The sequence below is a fragment of the Solenopsis invicta genome, chromosome 8, assembly GCF_016802725.1.
Source record: "Solenopsis invicta isolate M01_SB chromosome 8, UNIL_Sinv_3.0, whole genome shotgun sequence".
NCBI lineage: Eukaryota > Metazoa > Arthropoda > Insecta > Hymenoptera > Formicidae > Solenopsis > Solenopsis invicta.
In genome coordinates, this window is record NC_052671.1 from 6,677,156 (window position 1) to 6,701,407 (window position 24,252).

At 42.8% G+C, this 24,252-nt stretch overlaps 1 protein-coding gene across 1 annotated transcript in view; it reads right to left on the reverse strand.

Annotated features, from left to right (window-relative positions):
* Window positions 1–708: 708 nt before the first annotated feature.
* The window catches only part of LOC105196935, a 139,530-nt gene continuing 115,986 nt past the window's right edge, over window positions 709–24,252 (reverse strand). Inside the window, exon 6 of the transcript XR_005575492.1 lies at window positions 709–5,257. The gene's annotated coding sequence lies outside the window, so the exon portion shown is untranslated. The remainder of the gene's footprint in view (window positions 5,258–24,252) is intronic.

Consider the following 24,252-nt stretch of genomic DNA (forward strand, 5'->3'; position numbering starts at 1 on the left):
GTCACCGCGCATACCGGTGCAAGGAAAGCGCCGAAGAGAGAAACGAGGGAACGATGGAGCCAGCGAGAGAGCAATTTGGTCCGGGTCTCGGCGAGGGCGGTGGGCCCAGCGCTGACATCTCATTTGACTCTCGCGGGTAGGCTATTTTATTTAATCCGTGATTTACGGATGCGAACGAGGCGACCGCAAGGCATTCCCTCCATGAACAGCGGTTCTCGGGCCGCGCTGCGGGTACGTAAGTGTACGAGCGGAGGGAGATGCCCCGAAGATAAGTCCCCCCCTTGGGGCCGGGACGGGAGGGGAGACCGACCGAGATGCATAACTTAACCCTCCCGCGCGGTCGCAGTATGTAGGGAGAATTTAATCTCCACTTCGGCGTTGCCCCGTGTGCCTCTCTCACGGAGCGGATAAAATAAATAAATAGGACGCCTTTTCGAAATATGTCCCCGTCTAGTTGAAATATATATAGAGCGGTGTGCCGTCTCTCCCGTGGAATTCTCGGGTGACCATACGGTTTCAGTCCTCGCGCTTTTGTTGCCCTCACCAGCGATCCGTTCCTTATTTCTTACGAAGATCAAGGATTCCTGGCTGGCGCGACTCGAGGATCTCTCTGCGTGATCGTATGCGCAACGTGGACCATGTGCGTGTACCGGTGATTTCAACGCGCGCGTCGGTGATTTCAATGCGCGCGTACGACATAACATTCAGTCAGGGGAAAAAAATTAACTATTTTATTTTTTTCTAAAATTACAAGTTTTACACTTTATATAGGTATTTCAATTAGAAGAAAAAAGGAATTTCCGAGTGCAAGTGCTCGTTTAAGTTTGTGAAAAATAATGATTACAGAAAGATTCTGAAAATTTTACATCTTAATTTTATATCACATCCTAACGCTCTAGATAAATTTCGATAAATAATGTTCAATGTACTAATTGACATATTTTGTGTTAATTATGATCCTATTAATTAAACAAAATTATTAAATTAACAAATTTACAATTAATCAAAAACACGGAGAAGAGGTTTTAAATTAAATGACGTGTCAGTTTTAAAACAGGATTAAAATAATGTTAGTTCAGTTATTCTAACATTTCGTAATCTAGAAAAATATTTGAAAAATCTTAAAAGTATAAAAGAAAATTCCTAACTATGAGAATGGATTTTCATCCAAAGTAGTATTCGTGTCAAAAAAATATAAGTAGCACCGCATGTCTAAATTATTGTTTAAAGCCGCAATATAAAGAATACCTTGCAAAGATGATCATTTTCGCTGTGCGAATTGCAGTTTCGCCTCTCGGGCATACATCGACCCAGGCAAGTGTCGACGATTCATCGATCCCGGTTGACGTGGTCGCGTCGCTATCGCCGCTATCGGGTCGTCCTCGTCATACACTCTCCGCGCAGGTAATAGGCGTAGGATCAACGTGCGAACAGGTCGCGTCGGCGTCTCGAAGATTACAAATGTGGCGTTGACCCCCGGTCGTTTCAGGGTCACGTGAGCGCCCCAAATTATATGGAGCGAGTCGACGGATGGCCAGAGCATGCCATGGACGTGATGGCCCGATCGTGGCTAGGTCATCACCCGCTTACCAATCGCTGTACACACACGAGCGACCTGCGTCGCTCTATCCCTATGCTACGTATCTGCACGAGGATCAAATCGTGCCGATATAGGTATCGTAATCCTCGATCGTATCGATGATAACCAGAAGAGATACGCTCGATATGACGATTACAACAATATCTGCAATAAAGGGTCCCCTTTACAGTTTCTTTGGCTAAGCTAGAAAACAAACGTCTCATTTCATTGATAAGTATTTTACTTTTTCACCTTGTCTTTATGTATCAATTTACTGTTCCGTAAAAGAAAAGCTTACGATTTGTTATAGACCAGAAAAATATTAATATTTCTAAGATATATGCAATATTATATTAATATTATACCCAACCGTCGGAAGTTGTCATCAATTCATTTGCAAATGAAAACTAAGATGAGTAATAATCTGACTTAAATATATATTATCAAAGAACTGCATGCAAGAATTACAACTTTGGCCGTACTTGAGATTTATTCTGCGCAATAATATACGCCTTAACAAAAAGTCTTATCTATTTGTTGGATTAAATCGTCTGTAATGGGAAACGATGCGAGATATGATATCGATCTATCCAATAACGTTACTTACGAGATGATGCGCGCGGCCGCGCGCATAAAATGCCGCACGTAACTATTAAACGCAAACATCTGGTGGCTCAAAATGTTCGATCATTTGCGTAAATCTCTCTCTCTCTCTCTCTCTCTCACACGCACGCACACGATGATAAATAATAATCTACGCTCTTTAAGAAAGTTCTAAGCAATAATTTAGATTCTGCGCTCGCGGTTCGGAGAAAGAGCCTCTACAATGGATGAACCGTTGTAAGGAAGATCAAAGGTTATATAATCCCTCTACGTGTCTTGTGGGAATACGATTCATCTCCGTTGCAATAGTAATGCGCGCGCCCGAACGAGCTCGCTCGCCGCAAGACGCTTCTGCTTGGGATTCCTAATAAACGGTGCGCCGATGATAGCTCGTAAAATTTCGCACAGAACGCCAACGCCTCGCGTTGTTTCGCACCCGGCAGCGGAGAGCTGGCCTGCCCTCCCCTTCCCGTGATTAATTGACTATAAAGTTGAGAGAAAGCAAGTGAAAAGAAACGAAGTGTTCTTCCAGCGATCGATGAGTCGAGGCATTTTTCTTAAGCCGGATCTTCTCTCGTTGGTGGGCGATATTAAAAGCCTATACCTACGTGTATGGCCAAATAATAATAATTAGATGTCGAGAGAAATGACCTATAAATGCAACAGCTCCCTCTTCCATCTAGAGTTACGTTTGCTAATGAATAACAGCAATGAGAGAATCCGCATCTCCGTTCGCGCTGCGAGTAGCGGCACCGGTGGTCCTGGTTGCCACGTACGCGAGCGAAACGTCCCCGCGGAGTGTCGTAACTTACCTGGCAGATGGCGATCCGAGAAGGCACCCAGTGGAGATTAGATCGATTTTTCATGGCTGCTGAGAAAATCGCTCTCGCGCGGAGCGGCTAACAAGCGCCAGATGCAAATCGCGGCCGCGCACAGTAGGTCCGCGTTCTCGCCTACTCGCGTTCGTAACGGGGCGGACAGGAGATAATGCGCGGCTGTCCAAGAGAGGAAAACCGAGGGAACGAGGCATACGGGAGTCGTCGGACGGAGTGCCCGCGAGCCGACTTGATCTAGCACGCGAAATACGCGAATTGATTTCGCCAGCAGCGCGTGAACGGAAAACCGCGTCCGCGAATGAGAAGCGCGATTCGATTCACGCTCCGCGCGCGATATGTGTGTTTGCTCAATTAGTTAAGCGCGATTTATGAGTGCGCGCGCTGGCCGACTAGTCAGCGCAGTCACTAATTCTCGGGATAACAGGTCGGTAACACATGATATTTTAATGCGAGTACTATATCACGGTATACGCCGGGAGCTTATCGGTACCTATGCAACTGGCAATACGTCGCGTGATTTGCGGAGCGTTAAATATTCAGCAACTCGCTGGATTATTCCGCGGCGCGCGATTAGCACGATGAAGGTCAGCCGCGCTAGGTATACAAAGCCGACCGTAAATACCGTATCGCGATGGTGGTTATCGTCGGCCATACCAGTTGCTTACCGCCGGACAACGGCAAATGCGATAAGTAGATCGATAAATCGGCTCAGCTAGAGGAACGGAGAGGAAGCGATTTGACATATGTTACACTGATGAGACCATATTACGCACCTGTGTCGTATAAATAGAGCACACTCGTGCGAAACGATTCGCGTAAATCGTAGTTCACGACTGTACGACTTCTATCTGTCACAATGTAATATCTAGTCCAGTAATATATGTTACGTGCACGTATGTATGTGAATGCGGAATCTATTCTATTTAAATATATTCCAGGAGTAGACGTTCAACGAATGTAACGGTACTTTCAAAAGAAAATACGAGATACTCGTCTGGCTGATAATTTCAACAAAACGTTGGCATAATTTATTTTCAGAAATTAATACATTATAACATTTCGCAGAATATAAAAGAGCAAACTTTACATATGTATGCGAGATACAAACGGTTATTTTTATTTTGCTAGATTTAATAAAAAAAAATCTAGAATTCCCAGTTTTTAAAAATCGTGTCAGTGTAATTATTTTTTATTGTGCGTAAACGGATGTGACATTTTAGAGATGATCCTTAGCTGTAATAAAAGTTCCTCTCGTTCAAGGCCTGCAGCAAATGATTTAATATTTGCATTTTCGTAATCTGTAAAAAAGAAGCTATGAGCGTTAAAATATTATAATCAGTTTGTTAAAAAAAAAAAAAAAATAGTATCTGAAAAATTGCGCGCGCCGTGAATTTCGAAAGCTGTTTTAAGATTGATTTTGACGATTCATCACTGAGGTTAATCAATTCCGATGACGTTAACATGCGATGATTTTAACATGCAATGGACATCGATCGAACACCAAAGCAATTACTTCCGAGGCGGAAGTGCGATTCGCTTCGAAATTTAATAGAGAATCTCGCCGTACAATCCTCGCGCAGATACGTGGCGATCTCTATAGCAGTAATACCGGCGATCATCGCCGTGATCGATCATTCCGCTCGCGGAATGTGACGCGGTTGTGATCGTACGCTGGCGCGAGAGAATCGCGCATGCATCGGCATCGCACGTGCTCGCCGCGCCGCTTCACGCCGCGCGCGTAATTTATTACGCGATAAACGAGCGCGGCAGTCGGCTCGCGGCAGCGCGCTCGAATCTCGGAAAGCCGCGCGAGTTAAAAGTTCTGCCGGGAGATCGGCGGTACAGATCGGGCGTTCCTCGCTCCCGGGAAGTCGTCGGCGAGCGGAAATCGACGCACCAGGCTCGAGCGTGATCGCGTCAGATCGAGACTGTCGGCGACGAGAAAAACTGGTAGCGGCCCCATAGATCTATCGATGCACGAGACGGTAGTGTCGCCACACGAACACCGGCTCGCTTTTTTCCTCCTCCCCTTCCGTCCTTCGGCCGAGACCGATCTTACCTCCCTCGGGATATCGTCTCTTCCGTACTTCATTGTCTCTTTTCGTTCCTCTTGTCATCGTTTTCTTCGTCTGTTCTATCCGCAGCATCGCCTCCGCAAGCACGCATAGAAGCTCCGTCTCTCTCCGATTGTTTCTCTCGTTGCTTCTTCTCTTCGTTCTCACGTCTAATAAGCCGCCGCCTGCGGACATTAAAGCTCGTATTACACGGCGGTCTCGTCGGTAATTGGACGCACGTTTAGCGAGTCGGTGCGTGCCGACATACATACGTACGTGCGACGATGATCTCGTGAACGAGCCTCCACTGATCTATCCCGAGTTTGTATCTCGCGCGGCGGTTTGCCGAATGCAGGCTGCGGAAACCGATGGTGATAGTTACGGAATAAATTAATACTTTTATTTTTCACGAAACACACGTACCAGTAATCAACTTCTCTTTATTATAACGGTTCACAAAGAATGGTACAAAAATCGTCCAATTCCAAAGTAAACGATGTAGAACATGGTAAATATTTTATTATAGAGTAGGTCAACTCTCTCATTTTCTCAATCAACTTAACAATTTAATGAAAAAACAAAATTAATCGCATTGTTTATATTTTTGAGCACACGGTTCAATAAATATTGACTCAGGAAAGTCGACGGTCATTGATAATTCTGAACTATGGCACATATAAACCGATCGTAATCCGATCAAGTTCCATGTGGCATTCAAATAAGCGGGCGAGTTTTTATCTCGTTCGCCGAATACTACTTAATGGTATAATTTCGCTATTAATCTCCGTATTGCGTTACTCGGACGATCGGCGACGTATATACGACCGCGCGCGCGCGCGTGTGCGTGTATCGCAGATACACGCGATTGACATATAGTGCGGTAACCCACTCCAATTATGCGCGATTCGGACGGGATTTAGCGCCGTTATTCGCCATCAATTTTAAGGTCTTATCCGAAACAGAGTCCGCGCGCCCCACGGTCCATCGGGCGGAGGACCGAGAAGCTTTAAGATCCATCAGGCTTCTCGGATTTTACGATCGCTTGTCCCAATATCGCACCGTCGTCGCGGGGATAAATAATTTGATTTCGAAATTGTCCAGAGAGGATGTTCGCCTGCTGGAGAACGGCGTCGGGCGCAGCTCGATTCTGCCCGTTTCTCCGCTTTTCCATACGGTGTTACTTTAAAAGACCGCGTGTGTACCATAAAAATCGTCGTATTATAACGCGAACGAAACACCGTAAATGGGTAAGAAGATGCGTGGAATGCCGCTCTCGGTCTCTCTCTCTCTCTCTCTCGCGAAAAGTTATTTTGGCACTTATTAAAACGCTGAGACTTTATACGAGATCAACTCTTTATGAGGTTGGATCCGACTATTACGATCCGAAATTGGATTCCAAATAGCTTGAGTTACCACCAAGTATTACTACCGAGTTGCTGATTTTGAAATGTTACGTATGCTTGTTTACTGTAATTACAACGAGACGGATTATAGAGTACAGTTTCTTTAACTACAATATGTGCCGTGTTTAAAATCGAATTACCGCCGTCGAAACGTTAATCTACAAATGAAAAACTATTGTTAGTAAATGATGAGCCATCGACGAAATATTTATTGACGATTCATGGCATAAGTATATCTAAAAAGTGAATTTATCTTGTTATTAGTTTTTTTTAGTGTTTTTTATAGTTTTCCAGAAAAATAAAATCGAGGAAAAAATCAGATTTTTTTTTTTTTTTGAAAATTACTAAAAACGCAACTGTGATAATGAGGTATTAACATTCTTAATTTTTCGGGACAGAATTGTAGAAGATTGAAGAAAATTTAAAAGAAAATCGGATTTTTCTATTTTTCCGAAAAAAACGGAAAACTACGATTATAATAATAACAGCGAACTTTATTGAATTACTTATTTATTAAAGCTTTATTAAACATTTATTAAATGTGAAAGAAATCTTAAAACTATTGATGTGGAGAATAATAAAGGCGACATTACTTTTTAAAAAATTCTTCGGAAAATATGACATGGTAGAAAACCAGAAAAAAACTTTGCAAATTTTTGCAAGCCATACTATTGTTTTTACTTTAATTTTTTCAAGAATACTACTGTTTTTATTTAATCATCTTGAAAGTTATTCCTAAAAAACAGGAATTAGAAAAAATTATGCTTTTGAGAATTTCCACTGTGAATTGAGGACGAATATTTTTATTGCTTTTGCATTTTCTCTTTATACAATTGAAGAAAAATCTTTGTTTATAGATCAATACATGGTGGAAATGAATCAAGTACTTCGCATAATCACAAGAATCAGAAAATATTTTGAGAAACTAAAAATAAAACACTGATTTCAAATGGTAGGTTGATTTCGCAGATGCTCACTGTAAACAACAGGCTGAATTCCTCGTAGAATTCCTATGCTCATTTAAATTCCCCATTTATAAGCTCAGTCGCACCAAGTCTACCAAATATCTTGATCGATATCGTGAGAATTGTAAATTGCGGATCACGGCTGGTTGTTGGAACTCTGATCATTTGCGGCAACCGATGGTTTACGGCATTTTTTTAGTTCCAATGGGATATTAAGTTCAGACTATGCGTTGCGTTCGCTAAAAACAAGATCGTATTGATTGAAGCACACGTATGTTCGGGAATGAATAAATTTCAAGATTTATTCTTCGGAAATTTATTCACCGTGTTGGCCTGCCATTTAATAAATTAAGGAATTTGCACGGTCAGCTCTGACAAATGGATCGAACACGCTTACAAACATATGGGCACATAAGTTATATTTAACATGTATTATATTCAAACACTCTAAAATACCATTCTAGACTAGTATCAAGCATTAAATAAGAATAAAATTAACTCTTCCGTGTTAGTTTAAAAAAATTTAAACTTTGTTGAGAGCCGCTGTCTGTCGATGCAACCGCGAGAGAATTACAAAACTATTCAAATGAGGCTGCCCGATTTCCGAAACGCCATTAGTTATCCGGACATTCGAGAGGGCCGCTCATTTAGAATTCCGTTGATTTCGTAGGAAACGATCGCGCGCGTATGTCACCGGTCCAGAAGCGATAACTATTTTTTTGGTAGTCGCAAGAGTTCGGAGAAAGGAAGAGGAGCGGTTGAGATTGGGAGACCGAGCGGCGATCGGGATTCTACGTGGATATCAACGTAAAAGCAAATCCGAATTAATTCCGAATGTACAATAATGTATGCCTAGGAATGCGTTTATTTAATTTATTTCTACCTTGTAAATTTTAAATGATTATATCTGCTTGTAAAGAATGTAATTTGAATTTTATCTGACACTTCTTTTAATATTTATATATATATATTATATATATATATATATATATATATAATATATATATATATATATATATATATATATATACGTATACCATTTTCATGGAGATACATGTTTCACACACATTGTCATATATATAATTGAGCAATAGCCGGTATTCTCTGCATATAATGCAACACTTGCTCGCCCACGAAGTGTCATACAAGCTATACGTTTAGCTACTACAAGGTATAATTAACATAACTAATGAGTAGTCTCGAACTAAAAAAAAAAATTAAAAATTTTATTTTAAATTCTATTTATTTCTTTTACACTTTTTTTATTGCAAATGTGTACAACTACTTAAAATGTTACAGAATAAATTATATAAGAAAATTAGGGGTGATAAAATATTATTAAAATTTTATCTTATATTGTTTCTATTATTATTTCTCAAGAAACGACGTAAAAAAAAAATAGTTGCTATCGAGTTAACGGAAACGTCGCCGTGTAGAACGATTGAAGTCAACGACCCCTCCTTTCTGCGATCTACTCCGAAAAAGCGAGCGCATTACTATCAGGCGGGTCCTTTACGGCGACGACGAAATCGAGGGGGAAGTCTACTTTTAAGTGGCAGCACTTCTCAAGGGCGAACCCCTTCCCCTCTTCCCAGAGAAGATGCCCCAAACGCGACTCCAATCGAATCGGTAACGAACGATTCGAGATACGGCCGGGACGTTATATAGGACCACACACGAGGCGCCCGCGCTATCCTCGACCCGGTCCCACCAGGTAATGTTTCTTTTAAGTGCGAACACAAATTGTAACTGAGACGATGGGCTTCTCCCCCCTCCCCATCCACCGCTAGTGGTCCCGTAGTCTGGGTCCCGGGTCGAGAAATATCTGGCGGATCCGATTTCAAAAGCCGTACATTCGGAACCACGATTACAGGGGGTCCGCGTACTCGGGGCATATCGCGACTCCGCGACTTCAATACGATCATTCATTTTATGTCATCTGCATCCCGACAAATGTACAATGTCTCATTGCGCGATTGTACACGTGCACATTTAACGGGCCAAGTTTTACAATGATTATACTTTCAGATAAGAGAAACCATTCATCTTTTCGGCACTTTTACTTTCTTCGAAAACAAGTTTTTTTTTCGCAGTTAAATATGGGGCATGAAATTGACTTTGATTTTAGATGATTAAAGATTGAAATTTCTAACGCAAGTATAAATGATGTAAATTAATCTTCACCTGGGCTCTCTTGACGGATATACAAGATCGTGGAATGAGAACCCGCACGATGGTGCATCCGCTTATTTTTATCAAGCTTTCTCGCCGCCAGTGAAAGCGTGAGTAGTTATACCGAAGAATAATTAGTTATCGATCCTCTCCCAGCTCAGGTGGCTTCGGACGGGAGAAATAATCCTCACGACTGATTTAAGGAGACTCGCGATTACATCTCGATTACTTTCGGCAGCGATTTCGCGCACGACATTTAGCACGCGGTGGTCGCGGAACGCGGTCGCCCTCGATACGATTCCAAATAATCTTGGCAATTGATCGCTACAAGCCCGGCGATTAAATCGTGCATTTTAATGCTACCCACCGGCGTCAGTCGCTTTCATAATTTACACGCGGCATTCTACATTTTACAGCGACGATCGCCGCTAAATTATCACCGCGCGCTTATCACTTTTCGTAATGTATTTAACGTCCGCGATCCGCTTTATTAGACTCTCGATGTTCACACGAACCTCGAATACGCAGAGATAAGCAATTGCGCCGGACAAATTAATGGGAAAGATAAGAGACCGTATGTTACGATAATTTGTTACGAATTCCGAAATATTAATGAAGTTATGAACGTATCAAATCATTTGACAGATACATTAGGACTTGAATTCTCATTTTCGATTACGCATTCTTTATTCGGAGTAACGATCGACTCTTTCCATTAACTCGGTATATACGAACGCCCGCTCCGATATTTACCGTCAGTATTCGACAGTGCATCAATCTTACATATCAGGATATGTATTCTACGTACGCTTTTTTTGTTCTGTTGAAATAACATTTTTTCAGATATTTTACATGGCAAAAGAGCTGCGCAACGACACCGACAACTAAGTATCGTTGAAAACAAAAAGCGTGTACAGAATTCGTACCCTGAGATGTCTCCTTTCTACGATCATTTGCCTCGAATTGGCTACAAGATAGCGATCAATTTTCATTGGTGTGCGCAATCGTTTCGTCATGCCCGTCTGTCACTGTGGATACACTCTAGTACATAAAGACATAAAAATTTTAATTTGTTAACATATTTGTGTAGTTTTGCAAAATGGTAGTAGTTATTTTGTGTGTGTGTGTAAAAATACGTTTGCATTTTTTATTACGCAAAATTAATAATAACTGTCACACGCAGTCATAAAAAAAAAGAAATAAAGAAAATAACACGCTTTTAGCATTTCAGTCAAATTCTCTGGATAATCTGATGCAACCAATCGACAAAATTGTTAGTGCAAAAAGATTTGAATTTCGTGTTTCGGCTCAACGAACGTAAAACTCGCCATAAATTCGTCAAAATCGATTTATTACACATGTATACACAGTTTAATGGACGGTGCGCGTTTGAGTTCGGCCGGAGTGAATCATCGTTGTCGTTAAAATCCGATGACAAAGGGCGCGCGAAGCGGGACACGATAAATCTGAAACGGCGGCCGCGACGAATGTTAATCCGCCTCCGTTTATGCGACACGACGCTACTATACGCAAGCGTGGTCGCGGGACAACAGAGCGGAGTGGATGTAACCGACGCACGCGGATACGTGGGCATTTAATCGCGCGTCTTACGCGGACCACACCGAAGACGATATGCCTCGGAGAATATCATCGGAGCGCGTTATCGCGACCTATTAGACACGCTCGTCGTCTTACGACCTGTCGTAACCGAGCCCACTCTATGTCGCTTTACCAGTTCTCGACTTACACCCCTGGGAAGAGAGTAAAGAAAGGAGGCACAAAAGGTGGAGACGCGGAGCGACAAAGAGAGAAGATGGAACAAGAAGGACACGCGCGTACGCACACACTCACACAGAGACAGGTCGAGGGTCAGCAAGGGAGGCCTGCTCCTCTTGCTGCAGGCTACCAGGGAGCACCAATGTCGATGGAACGAGGCGTCAGGTGTCCTTGACCGTTGCGGCAACGATCGCGAGAGACCGAGGCGTTGCGCGACGATGGTGCCGGGAAAAAGAAGAGCGTGACAATTAATCGTCGATAAAGCGTCGCGAGTGCGTCGATCGTTGTAAAAGCCTCGCGGATTCCATCTCACCGAGGAGGACACGCCGCCGTAAAGCGACGACGCGGATATAAGAGCGAGGATCCAACCGCTTTCGCGAGAACGCGACGGACGCGGAGAAATGTCGAGCCGCCGCGATATCACGGATAAATCGAAGCCGATGTAACGTGACGCACGCGTTTGCCACGTTGCGTTTTACTATGTACTATTATGCAAGCTGCATAAAGTGTCCGGTATCTCGTGTATACTTTTCTCATCGTTTAAAATTTATTTTAGAGATGTAAGTCTTATTAGTATAAAAGTAAATTACTTGTTTACACAAGCAATAAAGTTTGTGTGTGTGTGTGTGTATGTGTGTGTGTGTGTGTGTGTGTGTGTGTGTGTGTGTGTACGTCACAATACATTCGAACGTTTTGTCTCGTACATCGTCAGCCTTGCGAAAAGCATATCCGTAGATATGAAATAATAATCGACGACGAATTATTAAACTGTGCGGCTATACAAACGAAATATTTTTACGCAACAGGTTCTCGTTGTTAATATCATATTATTGAGAAGCGAGAGAACTTGTGAACCTACGTAATTTATATAATTACAGGTATTTGCCTATTGTGCGTGCGGGCCGTTCGGAGTTGCCCGCAAACGCACGTGTATGCGTACGTGTGTGTGTCACGCGTATCATCGGTGAATAAACGCTCGTGCGCGCGTACAGGTGCACGCATACAGAGCGAGGAGCGCGCATTGAAAAAAGAGGAGACAACCGGTTGTGCTACGCGTACAGGATCATAGAGCCTAACTCTCGAAAGCGACCTCTCCGTGACTCCACCGCGAGAAGATGACATCGTGGTTCTCAACCTCGGTGCGCGAAGTCGCTTCTGCAAAAGCATTGCCAACGATACCATTTATACTTTTTATTTCCATCGCGAACGAAGGTTAAGTCACAATAGAAATATTTCAAGTATAATCAAGTAATCACGCAACATCTTATTGTCTCATTTATTACTAAAGACACAATATTAAGACGTATATTGTCTTTTATCTCCTGTAGTTCTTAATTATCTCCGTACTGAAAAAGAGTAATGATAATAAAGCTTTGGCAAAATAATTTCAATTAAATATTTAATTGATATTAGAGACACTGGAAAGTAATGTTTCTTTTTTGTAAATAATGTAAACAATGTATAGCTTCGTTAATATAATTTATTATTCTTATATCCAATAATAATGATGAATATAATCGCTCTCATTTTCAATGCTAGTCATTTATTAATTTTTTCATTCCATTCTTGAAAAAGCTAACCGATTTTGAATCTGTAACATGATAATGTTATTCAATAAATAATAAATTATATCAATAAATTGGCATACTGTTTAAATTATTTAATGTCAAAATTATATTACTTTTTATTACCCGTAATATTTAATAATATTTAGTAATTATATTGATAGTAATCGAATGATTATTAAATATTACTAAATACAAATATTTGATATTAACTAAACATTTAATTGAGATTGTTTCATCAATACTTAGTAATTAACATATAGGCCTGATTATTATTACCAAGCTCTTTATTCAGCGTGATCTCTCAATGGAAACCATCGAAACTACTTTTCCCCCTTCACTGTCTTCCATTCTGAATTGAAATCATTTGCAATGCTTGGAATTTTATTGCAACATTTTCCCATGAGTGCCATGTCATTTATAGGCGGTCTGAGAGTTGTCCAGACGCGACGCAGCATCTTTATCGCATAACCAGTAGGCGTAAAAGTACTAATTTGCACAAACCGTAGTAATTGGAAAGCCATTATTTTCTACTGCCGACGAGAGAATCTCCACGTACGATCGCCACATCGCGAAGGTCTCGCAAATAGTGACGTGTGGGGACAGAAGAGTATCCCTCGCACATACGCTTTATCCTTTCGCAAACGGAAAAGATTGCAACCGAGCGGAAACCACCGACAAGGTCCCCTCTGACCCGACAGCGATGGCGAACTATTGGCGTGCAAGAAGCGGAGTCTAATTTATGGGCCGATCGCGAGAGGGTTAGCATCGTACGTACTCTTGCGTGTGCAATAAGGCAAGCTTTTCTTCCGGTCGGGATTCATGGGGGAAAGCTCTCGTAAAACGTGACTTCGCCACTTCTCCGATATTCCGAAACGCAGCGGCGTGCGATAAATGCACAGAGCCGCTCTATCGATCGGTCGATCGCGATACGTCGACGCGATTTAATCAACGAAAGCGATCCCTCATCCTCGTCGCTGGTAGGCGCCAATGAATCTCGGCTGCGAGTTTCTTACGTTCATTCTTTCTTCTCTCTTTTTCATACGCTCTTCCGCACTTCGCCTCGGTTAATCTGTCCATCTATCTTCGCTCCATTGCAGCGTCCTGTTCTTCCTCTTTCTCTTCTTCTTCTTCTTGTGCCCATCTTCCCCCGAAAGACAGATCCACGAGTTCGTTATTCCCCCTCCACTCTCCCGTGTTCGGCTACTCTTTTTTTCCTTTCTTTCTCTCTTTCTTACCTCGTCTGTATTATTGGTCGGCACAAGCGGAGCGTTTACATTAATGTATGAGGTCAATCGTAAAGCTTGATGTGTACATACGTCCCGCAAACGGGGTCTCGGCGCAGCAACGATTTTCTCGTTCACCAGCAGGACAAAAAAAGGCCGCGACATGCCGCAACGACGTGTACCCCGATCTAATGCACTCGCCTAGCCGCACGGAGACATGAGGCCTGTGGGCCACCGTGTGCCGCAGGCCGCATGGTTGCACCGGGGACATTATAATGTGAAATCGTGACGGGAGCCCGAGCGGTGTTCGCTGATTGTCCGTTTCATTATGCTGATCGCGGTTTCGTCGGTTTAACGCAATTAACATATACGTAGGACGTAGGCCGGCTCCTTTCTCCTCGCTTGACGACGCGTCGACAAACGTGCCACTGGAATGCGGCGGGAAGAGTCGCAGATATGCAATATAACAGTCGTAAAACTAAACCATGAAAGGATGTACTTTAATGAAAAATGTAGTTGGCGCGAGATGCGTCTTGTGATATACGCTGGAAAATGCATTTTATGTTACGGAAGAAAAATAAAAGGAAAGAAAATATTTTTATGCTTTCTCGTCGATTAATGACCAGATATTCGTCATTCGATCAAATTATTGGCAGCGCTTGAAAATGATGAAAGTCACAACGTGAAATTCAGTTTTTATCCCACATACGCGCGTGCCGCCACGTCTGATTCGTGCGAACGATCGAATTAGCGGGGCCTGTGTTTAAAAAAATATCTATCGATAATCGTTCGCCCGACGACGACGACGCGGTGACCGTCCGCCCACGATGCGTCTTGTCTTCGACTTCTCATTATCAACGGGTAAGCGCGCACCGCGGGATACCCGGCGCACATTCCACGGTTTTACTCACTCGGCATTCTCTGATTGACTCCAACAGATACGAGAACGTGCAGTTCATTACTAAGCCAGCTTGTACGAGATATACCGCGCTTTCAAAATCCGGGATATATTTATTGGGCTGAGACGTCAAATTGCAGCGCTACCGGCTAGCGCCGGTATACAACGCCGAGTCGTAAACATGCAGACCCGTGGCTTATTAAGCGGGCAATAAGATGACATAGTTGCCGAGACGGTCGACGCAATCGCAAATTTATTCGCGCGTTCGCACGGGCGGTCGCGCCATCGTCGACGTCGTCGTCGTCGTCGTCGTCGTTGTGGTTCGTCGTCGTTTACGGTTGCATCATCGCGTCATCGTCTTCATCATCGCTCGCTGGACCCGAGACCAAGCAATAGACTGCGCGCGATATACTGTGCGAGAGCGCACGGGTTATACATCGTGGACGGGATATATATTTGCAAGGTACGTGTATTATCTGCGGAAAGGGGGCCTGGCGGAGAGAAGAGGTCGGCCGAGAGGTCGCTCGGTAAATTGGTCGCCACAGCGTTACCGTTGATCTACGGCAACAGACGCGATAGTTATGGAAAGGTTACCGCAGTACGCTCGATAAAGCGTCGCGCTGCCTGTCCCCGAGAATCCGCGACGGCGGGGAACGAATCGTAAATCGCGGAATCGCAACCGCTCGCTACGGAGGAGAAAAAAAAAGAGGAGTACCTGCGCGAGTCGAGCACGAGGGAGATCGTCTCCTCCAGAGAGATGCGCGCGGTGTGCTGTTTCCGTTTTCCTGCGTAGTCACAGTGCCAGGCATACGAATGTATAATCCTAAACGCATATGTTTTCGCAACGATTCGATCGCATTCGAAACGAAACGGCTAGAAACAGAAAATTATTCTTTTTTTATGCATTCAGTCTTCAGCAAAATTGACATTAAGGATGTTCCTATACCAGGACACTTATACGGAAACTTATTATTAATCTTAAATGTTTTTCTTAATATTCAAATTTAATTGTAATTTTTGAATACTTTAGGATATTTTTTAGAGTAGGTTATCTTAAATATGAACATTAAAAAAAGATTTTATTATACAACTATGTTAGAGTTTATATTTTAATATTTTTATAATTAATTTTTTTTAATAAATACTGTACATTCATGAAATATTTAAACGCAATATTTTAAATACAATAAATTATGTAATATTTGTCAAGATAATATTTCTTTCTATTTATTTTATGAACAGTGTATTAAGATATAGATTTTTTTTTATTTAGGACGAGTATTTAGAAATTTAAAAACAAGCGTTTTAAATTATCCGGATATTGATTTATTTAAATGCTTTATAAATTTATATTAGTTTTGAATTAAAAAATTTTTTGTATTTTTGTATGTCAATTTCATATTTTAATTAATTATATAAATAGAACATTTTATTTCGTGAATTTTTACTTGAAAATTCAACAGTCTTGATCTCTGCATTATTACATCAGGTTATCAGAACATTTACCTTAATGAATTGTCTTTTATCAACAATTGTTCATTTTGACATTTATTATTGTTATGCAATTGTCGTGAACAATCTATTATACGGATTGATCAAGTACCACTTTAAGTAATAACTAGACACAGATGATAAGATTTCTCGATGATTTTTATTAAAAGCACGACGCAAGTAAAAATTAAATTTCAAATGGAACTTAATTTTCTACCGAGTTAATTCACAGATTATGTTGCAAGCACGTCTACGATTTAAATGTGACGCAACGTACTCCAATTCCTCACGTTCTAACCGTGAGAAAATCTTTTGTTTAATAAGCAGGTTCCCCTCTTTTCTTCTCTTATCCCTCCTTCGCCCTCGTCCCGAGCAGATCGACTTCCCGGTACACCCACGCTCGTGTCATCGATATATCACACGAGCGCATCCAGGCGATTCGGTGCGAGTGGTACGTACGTACGGCGAATTTGGCCTCGGGCCGAAGATTCCGCGATGTTCTCGATTTACGAGAGAACGAGCAGTCCTTTTTCGGAGCGAGTCGAGCTCGAAAGGCGGGTGTGTTCGCGCAGGGGGGTAGAGAGATACGACGAACGAGTTAAAGAGACTCTCGAGGTTTTAAATGCGTCCGTAAGATAAATTTTCCAAGTCAGATTGGATGAGCATATCACTTCAGCGAACTTCATTGGCTCGAAATGAAATGAAGACGGAAGTGCTTCGCGTTGCGCGCCTGACATATCCTTTATTGCGGTCTAAAGGGCTCTCTGTTCTTCATCGTGATTTCGAACTCAGGCAAAATACGATTGCACGTGAAACACGAACTCCACGACGGAGCTCGAGCAATAATAGCGCTCTTGTGACGTACTGAACTTTACAAACGCAAAGTGTGTAATAAACGATTCGCTCCCACCATCTTCCGTTTGCACACGACGAACACGGGATATATTTTCGCGCAGTGGAGATCGATAATCGTTCTTGCGTCTATCCGTCGAATCCTTGGGGCAATATGCGATCGCGTAATCTCAACCGCGCGGGTCAACTGCGTTGCGTGGGAGTCGACACGGTTACTCGAGATGCAAGCGGAGCAATTGTATTTTCACACCGAATCGTGTCACCATTGGTTGGCAGCGCGCCGCCGACGCACTCGCGGAGCCCTTGATTCTCGAACCTTGCATCACTATCAACGTTTCGAAAAGTTCTTAGAAAGCGTGAGTAACGCGCGCAAACGAGGACTGCAAACAAGCGGCCAATCGAAGGACAATATCCTTCCGCGAGCGTGTGCATGTGTGCGTGCGTGCAACTAGCGTAGCGCACGCTCGCGCGGTATGAAGCAAATGCCGGTGTCGACTGCGATATAGAATGCGCTAAATTTCAATGCTCCTTTGCGAAATGCACGATTCTCGTGCGTTTGCACGGTAATTTTCGTATAGCGGCAACGCGATATACGCAAAAGCGCACGTCAGCGCGTTGATCCGGCGACTCGCACACACCTCCTCGCGACTACGCCGAGCGTTCGCGTGGAACGCTCTTGAATAAACTCCGGTCCATTCGAGCAGCATGTACCGGCGAGCAAACAACGATCGAATGCCCGCAGCGAGAAGAAGAGCGGCGCGCGGCACGGCGGCGAGCGAGGCAATATCGAGGCATCGTCGTAGACCTACGCCTATTCCGGATGCGATCGGATCGGGACGCCATTAATAACGACGCACTTACCGATCCCATGGCAGGTGGTAGACCGCATGAAAGTCACGACCTGACATTTGCCTGGGTTGGTTGCCCGCGCCCGATCGCGCGCTCGTCTCGCCGAGAGAGCCGATCGCGATGCGATTTTTGCGCGCGCCAACGAGCGAGAGAGAAAGAGAGAGAGAGAGAGAAGCGAGAGAGCAATTTCAAGTGTAACGCGGCTATCGCCACCACCGCCGCCGCGATGCTCCTCCGCGATCTCGCGCGCACGCTCTGCGTACCTTCGCTTTCTCTCCCCGCTCGCCCCCTGCCTCCTATCCCTAATCGCCTTTTCACTTTCAGCGACGTATCGACCTCTCCATATTTTCTCGAGAGTCATTACCTGGTGTTTCGAAGCGTCGCATGTACTCAAATTTAGTACACGCGGCTCTTAGAGTCGATTAGCCTCGAGGAAGCTGTATCCTTCTAATCTTTTTATAAGTAACACGAGAATCTCACCCCCACCCCCCGTAGGAATATTTCAAAATATCGTCTTGCGTTTGCAAATTTTTTAAATCTACAATTTTTTTTCCTTGTAGCTTTAATAACATTTTCAGCAAATTATATTCATACTGACTCGCATACATTTGCACAGATTGAGCGTCGTGTAACGTTTTCTTTAGCATATCACCTTTACAGTGTTACGTATTATCGTTACGCTTTATAGTTTAGTGGATCGCGAGATGCGCTCTGTATATACGTTTACCTCTCGATGGCGAGAAGTCGAGGACAAGGCGCATCATAGACAAACGACAGCGAGTGGTGATGCGTATCGAGAGACCGTTCGCGCGGTATGCGCGCCAGTTCGCGTGCTCCGAGTGACCTCCGAGTGATTTTACAAGTTCGCAACTCTTCCTCCTGGCAACTGGACTCGCGCAACCCTCCCCGCCTTTCCCTAACCCATTGAACGCAACAACCGGCGAGAGGAAGGATCGAGGTGAAAGAGCAGGGATGGATGAAAACGCGCTCGCGCGAGTCGCTCACTCCTCTCTTAGAACAATCGCTTCCTTTCGTTTCATCAAGTCGATCGCGGAGCACTCGCCAAAGGCGACGCCACGCACGCGGTATTCCAGCATATAATATCCGTAACGGTATGCGCACAAAGAGGCAACAATACCCATTGCGCTATGGCGCACTCGAATTATTTGCATGCATAAACTGATGCAAAACAGAGTGGCTTACGCTGTCGCAGCGGTAAACCACATTTTATCTGCCTATTAACATATTTGTTATTGCTTTTTGCTTTCAAAAATGCAACATTGTACATAATAAATTACATGTAGCATATATTAATTTAATATTAATTAATTATAAAGATTCTTATTATCGTTATTTTTTTTTTCTGTGGCAAGTGAACAAAATTTCTTGATAGCATGAAATCGGAATAGTTTATCGGTTACTTTAGAATTCTTTCTCTTATTTCAACAATATCGAAATTTAAAAATGTTTCTAGAAGATGAGCAATAATAACGTGTTCATAGCACGTGGTATTAATTGCCATGTGCTCGCACAGGCAATTCCTCGATTCGCAATCTCTCATACCCAGAACTTTTTACAGATGAAATCTCCGTTAGAGTTTATTAGAGTGAGAGTCTTCCTCATTAAAATTTCACAAAAAAAAGATGAGGGAACGAAGGGGATAAGAAAATAGTAATATAAAAAGATAATCACTCGTTAATAGGTTTGCCATTCGCGTGGCATTAGGTGTGCGTATGAGACATGAGACACGGTCGTTAGAAAAGCATTGATGAGAAGCATGATAGTTTGGATTCAGCGGACAAAATCAATAATATTTATACGCATCATTATCGTTAATATTTTATCGGCCTGTGTACTGTACCAGTCATATTAATGAATCTCGTTCAGTTTACAGTCCTTGCAATTGAGAGCATTTATTTGCCAGAAATGGCAACGGGCACGGTGATGTGGAACGTCCGTGGAGGCCTTTACGTCGATGTTGACCTTTACGCGTCTTCGGCGGCTAGCGGAGAGAAAGAGAGAGAGAGAGAGAGAGAGAGAGAGAGAGGAATGGACCCGCATAGCGCTCGTCGACTCGAGCAGATTATCGTGGCAGATCGCGAGCGTGCAGCAGGTTACGCGACTCTGCTACAGATATACTTGTCTTTCGATTTGTGTCTCTGATCGTGCGATCATCGGCGCGGAATTCGTTCTCCATGCGTGACGGATTTTCGCGGTTGAGCGAAAACAGACCGACGCAACGCGACGCGATGCGACGCGACGGTGAGATCGTCCTCCGATTTACGAGCCAATAAAACTCGTCGTCGAATCGTCTTTACGACTCGGGAACGTGAGAGCAACTACCTCGTGTGTCCCTTATTGAGGGAATATTAATGGGGGCCAGGAGTGTATACGAGCCACGAGATACACTCTCCTCGAGAGTTTCGTCGTTGAATTATCGCTAAATCGGTATCTCAATCTCTGTGAAATTACGTCTATTTCAAATATCAGCGGGCGTGCACAGGTATTTTGCTATTATTATTGCGTGACCGCGTGCATTTATACGCGTATCGTCGATCCTACCTCGCTACCATAAATATTGAGATTTATTCGAGAGAGAGGAAAAAAAAAGGATTTACGCAAATTTTCTTCGTAATTCTCGCTTCTCTTCTCAATGAATTCTCAGAAGCATACGTCATATACGAGTACGTTTGTGTTTTGCGAGAGGCACACTTGTGAGAGGCATCGAACGATGCGCATCCGCAGTAGCACATCTAATCGCACACAAGGGCGACTTCGTGTCGTATATCGTAATCTTTCACTCCCGATGATCGCATGCGTAACGACGCGTGTAGCCTCGTTACAACGCGCAACTAGACGATCGTCCCTGTAGAAATGGCTTTTGCAATAATTATCTTGTCGACATGCCATACGCGAGGCCTTGTACAGAAAAGATGCTATATTTCTCCTTCTCACTAGAATTATTCCTCAATAGCTTATACCTCAGGTCTCAGGAGATGTATTGATGCCGTCGATATATCATCGATAATAAAAAATAAACATTTCGATTTCTATAGACAGTAGGCAGCAATAAATTTACCAAAAAATAATACGTAAAAAATTGTGTATTATAAATTGAATACAGAGTCGGTTGCAACACTTTATTCGATAGGTTTCGAAATGTAGTGGAAGTCACCTGTAAATGGTAATAGATTTATAGGTAAGAATCAATCATTGAATAAGCAGGTTGCGTTCTTAAATCCATAAAAAGAAAAATGTTGCAATCTTTTAGTAACTGCGTATATACAATTATTTATAATTGTATCGTAAAAATCAAAGCAGTTTCATAGATTTCTACCCAACCATATGCGCCTTAATACTTTCAAGGCCGTAAGGTAGTTAACCGCGGCCAAAGCCTCTGACGCGCATCTCGTCGCGCATAACGATTAAGAACGGCGACTTCCGTTGATGACTAATCCAGGAACAAGTCACAATGGCGCATTGTCGTCGATATTTGTTGCATTCTGTCCCAAAACCCAAGAGCCATCAGTCGTCGAGTACCATAGCATGGCAGTTCGACGCCCGTGTTAAAATTAAAATGCTTTAAAAAGTAAATACTCGATTTTAAGACAAAATTTGCACATAGTAAAATTAAATAAAATCGATAAAATCGCCTTTTTTATCATATTTCGGATTAATTTGAAAATTTGCATCACGCCTTTTATCAACCTTAAGTGGAGTTTACGGTGTCGCGTCATTAAACCGCAATCTATCGTCGTTTCGCGTACAGAGCGGAACGAAACGGTCACTTAAGCCGCATTAAAATGAACGAGCTGATAGTAGCGGATCGGTGGAACGACGGTTATCGCGGGTATCGAGTTCTCTGGCCGGCACGTGCTCTCGTGCTTCCTGTGAGATCGCACACGAGACACTTCGACGTCGCCCGTACTCCCACGCGGAGATTGGCGTGCACGTACTCACGCACGCGAGATCGTGCGTGCAACGGATGAGTGCGTATGGTAATGACAGGCCGAGAAATGCCGATCAGGCGCCAGCGGAAGCCCTCAGGCGGTGCAGCCACCGCGCGCGATAGATTCTCTCCTTGAAAGTTACCGAGACACAAGCTTGACTACGTGGTAATTTTGTAGCAAGGTGACTTCATTATTCGAAGGCAATGATATGAAGGCTTGATTATTTGATATAGGCGATATGGAAATTCTTGTCAACAATTTGCTTAAAGCATTGAGTTATATCTCATTTTTCAAAGATGTATTAGATTCGTTTGTAATATACATTTAATTATTATTTTAATTACATTTTTATCTAACACGTTCAGTACACCGAGAGAAAAAAATGGTTACAATTATAACCCATAATTTAACTATAATTTATTTTAATTGTTTTAATTATTAATTATTATTACTATGTAAATAGTAAGCGAGTGTTAAAACAATAATTATGTTTATTATAATTGTGATTGTAGTTACTGTATTTCAAAATTTTATTTTTACTATCCACATCTTGTTATTGTCCTATATTAATACTATACATTATAATTTATAACTGAATTTTTTATTAGCAAAATTACAACCCAAGGTTATTATTACTAATATTATAACAGTGATAACTGTAAAAATGGGACTCCTAACCGTAATTATTTTTAATTATCATGCAATTATAGTCTCAAATACCAAAAAGTTTTCTCTCTGTCAGTGTAGGAGTATCTAGTCTATTTTCATCCAATACGGCTTCTAACTAATATTTATATTTTGATATAAGATAAAGAATTTACACTGTCTGACAAATATTCTCAGGTCTATAAATAATTAACATAGTTATAGTCTTAAATGTAGATATTAATTATAGATAATTGCGAAAAAAAGGCAAACGGTTTAAAAGAAAATAAAAAAATCGAGTGAAACGTGTCGACTTGTAACGTAAGCAAATGTCTGTGATTGGTAATTAAGATTTTTCGCCGTTCAGCAGACCTCATATCCGTTTTGTGCTTTGTGCTCGCGATCGAATTGGCACCGCGGAAAGTTAACACCTACGCCCGGTAATTTTACGACCGGACCATTTCGCGCCGTATCCGTGCGGCGTGTCATTCTTTTCTTCCTACTACAATGTAGGAGATCGATATCGGTCAAAGGTATCGAGACTGTATCGTGTTTCACGGTACGCGAGCCCGTTCTTTCATCGCGCTCTTTCTTTCGTGGCACTTGCTCTCTGTGCGCGAGTGATATTCAATTTACACCCACGAGGAACACACAGAGAAAGTAATGCCGATTAGTTCGGCTCTGTCGTCACTTGATTTATCGATAAACACTGCGCCCCCGTCGCAAAAATCTTCGCGATTCGGTAACGCTATCTAGCAGCGAGGATTTACAGCGTGTTTAAACCTTTATAAGGTATGCTGGGAGCGCACCAGGAAGACGAGAGGGAAAGAGTAATGGTAAAGAGAGTCGCTCACGTCGGTGCAAACTGTACCTGCATTGTGCCCGAGGCACCGCGGTAATGCCAACTTCACGAGTTCGCAGCCATAAAATCGTGAATTATTAACACTAATATGTAACACCATGCCTGCCGGTACAATCGCGTCGCAAAATCGCGGTTAAACACGTCCGTGCCTCGGCGTGCCGATATTACACAGTATTATCTGTAAAATGTATTCCGCTGGCGACTCTTAACAGTTAACTAATCGGCGGTGCTCGACTAAAGAGTCATTTGCGAAACCGGGCAACTATCTTTAGTACGCCGTAAAGCAGCCGTGTCACGTTCCAACTATTAGCACCCAGAGATACAGGTTTTCTTTTTTCATACTTAGCTCCGACATTCGTCGATTGAGCGTCGTTTATTTCAACGTCTATTGATCGCTAATATCTCGCGCGTTATCTAAAATGCCTGGAAAACAAGGGGTCGTAAATCCATGCGGTGCCAATTATACGCGCGGAGGCCGTCGTGGCGGCACGCTGACGCGTCGCCACGCTGACGTTTCAATGATATT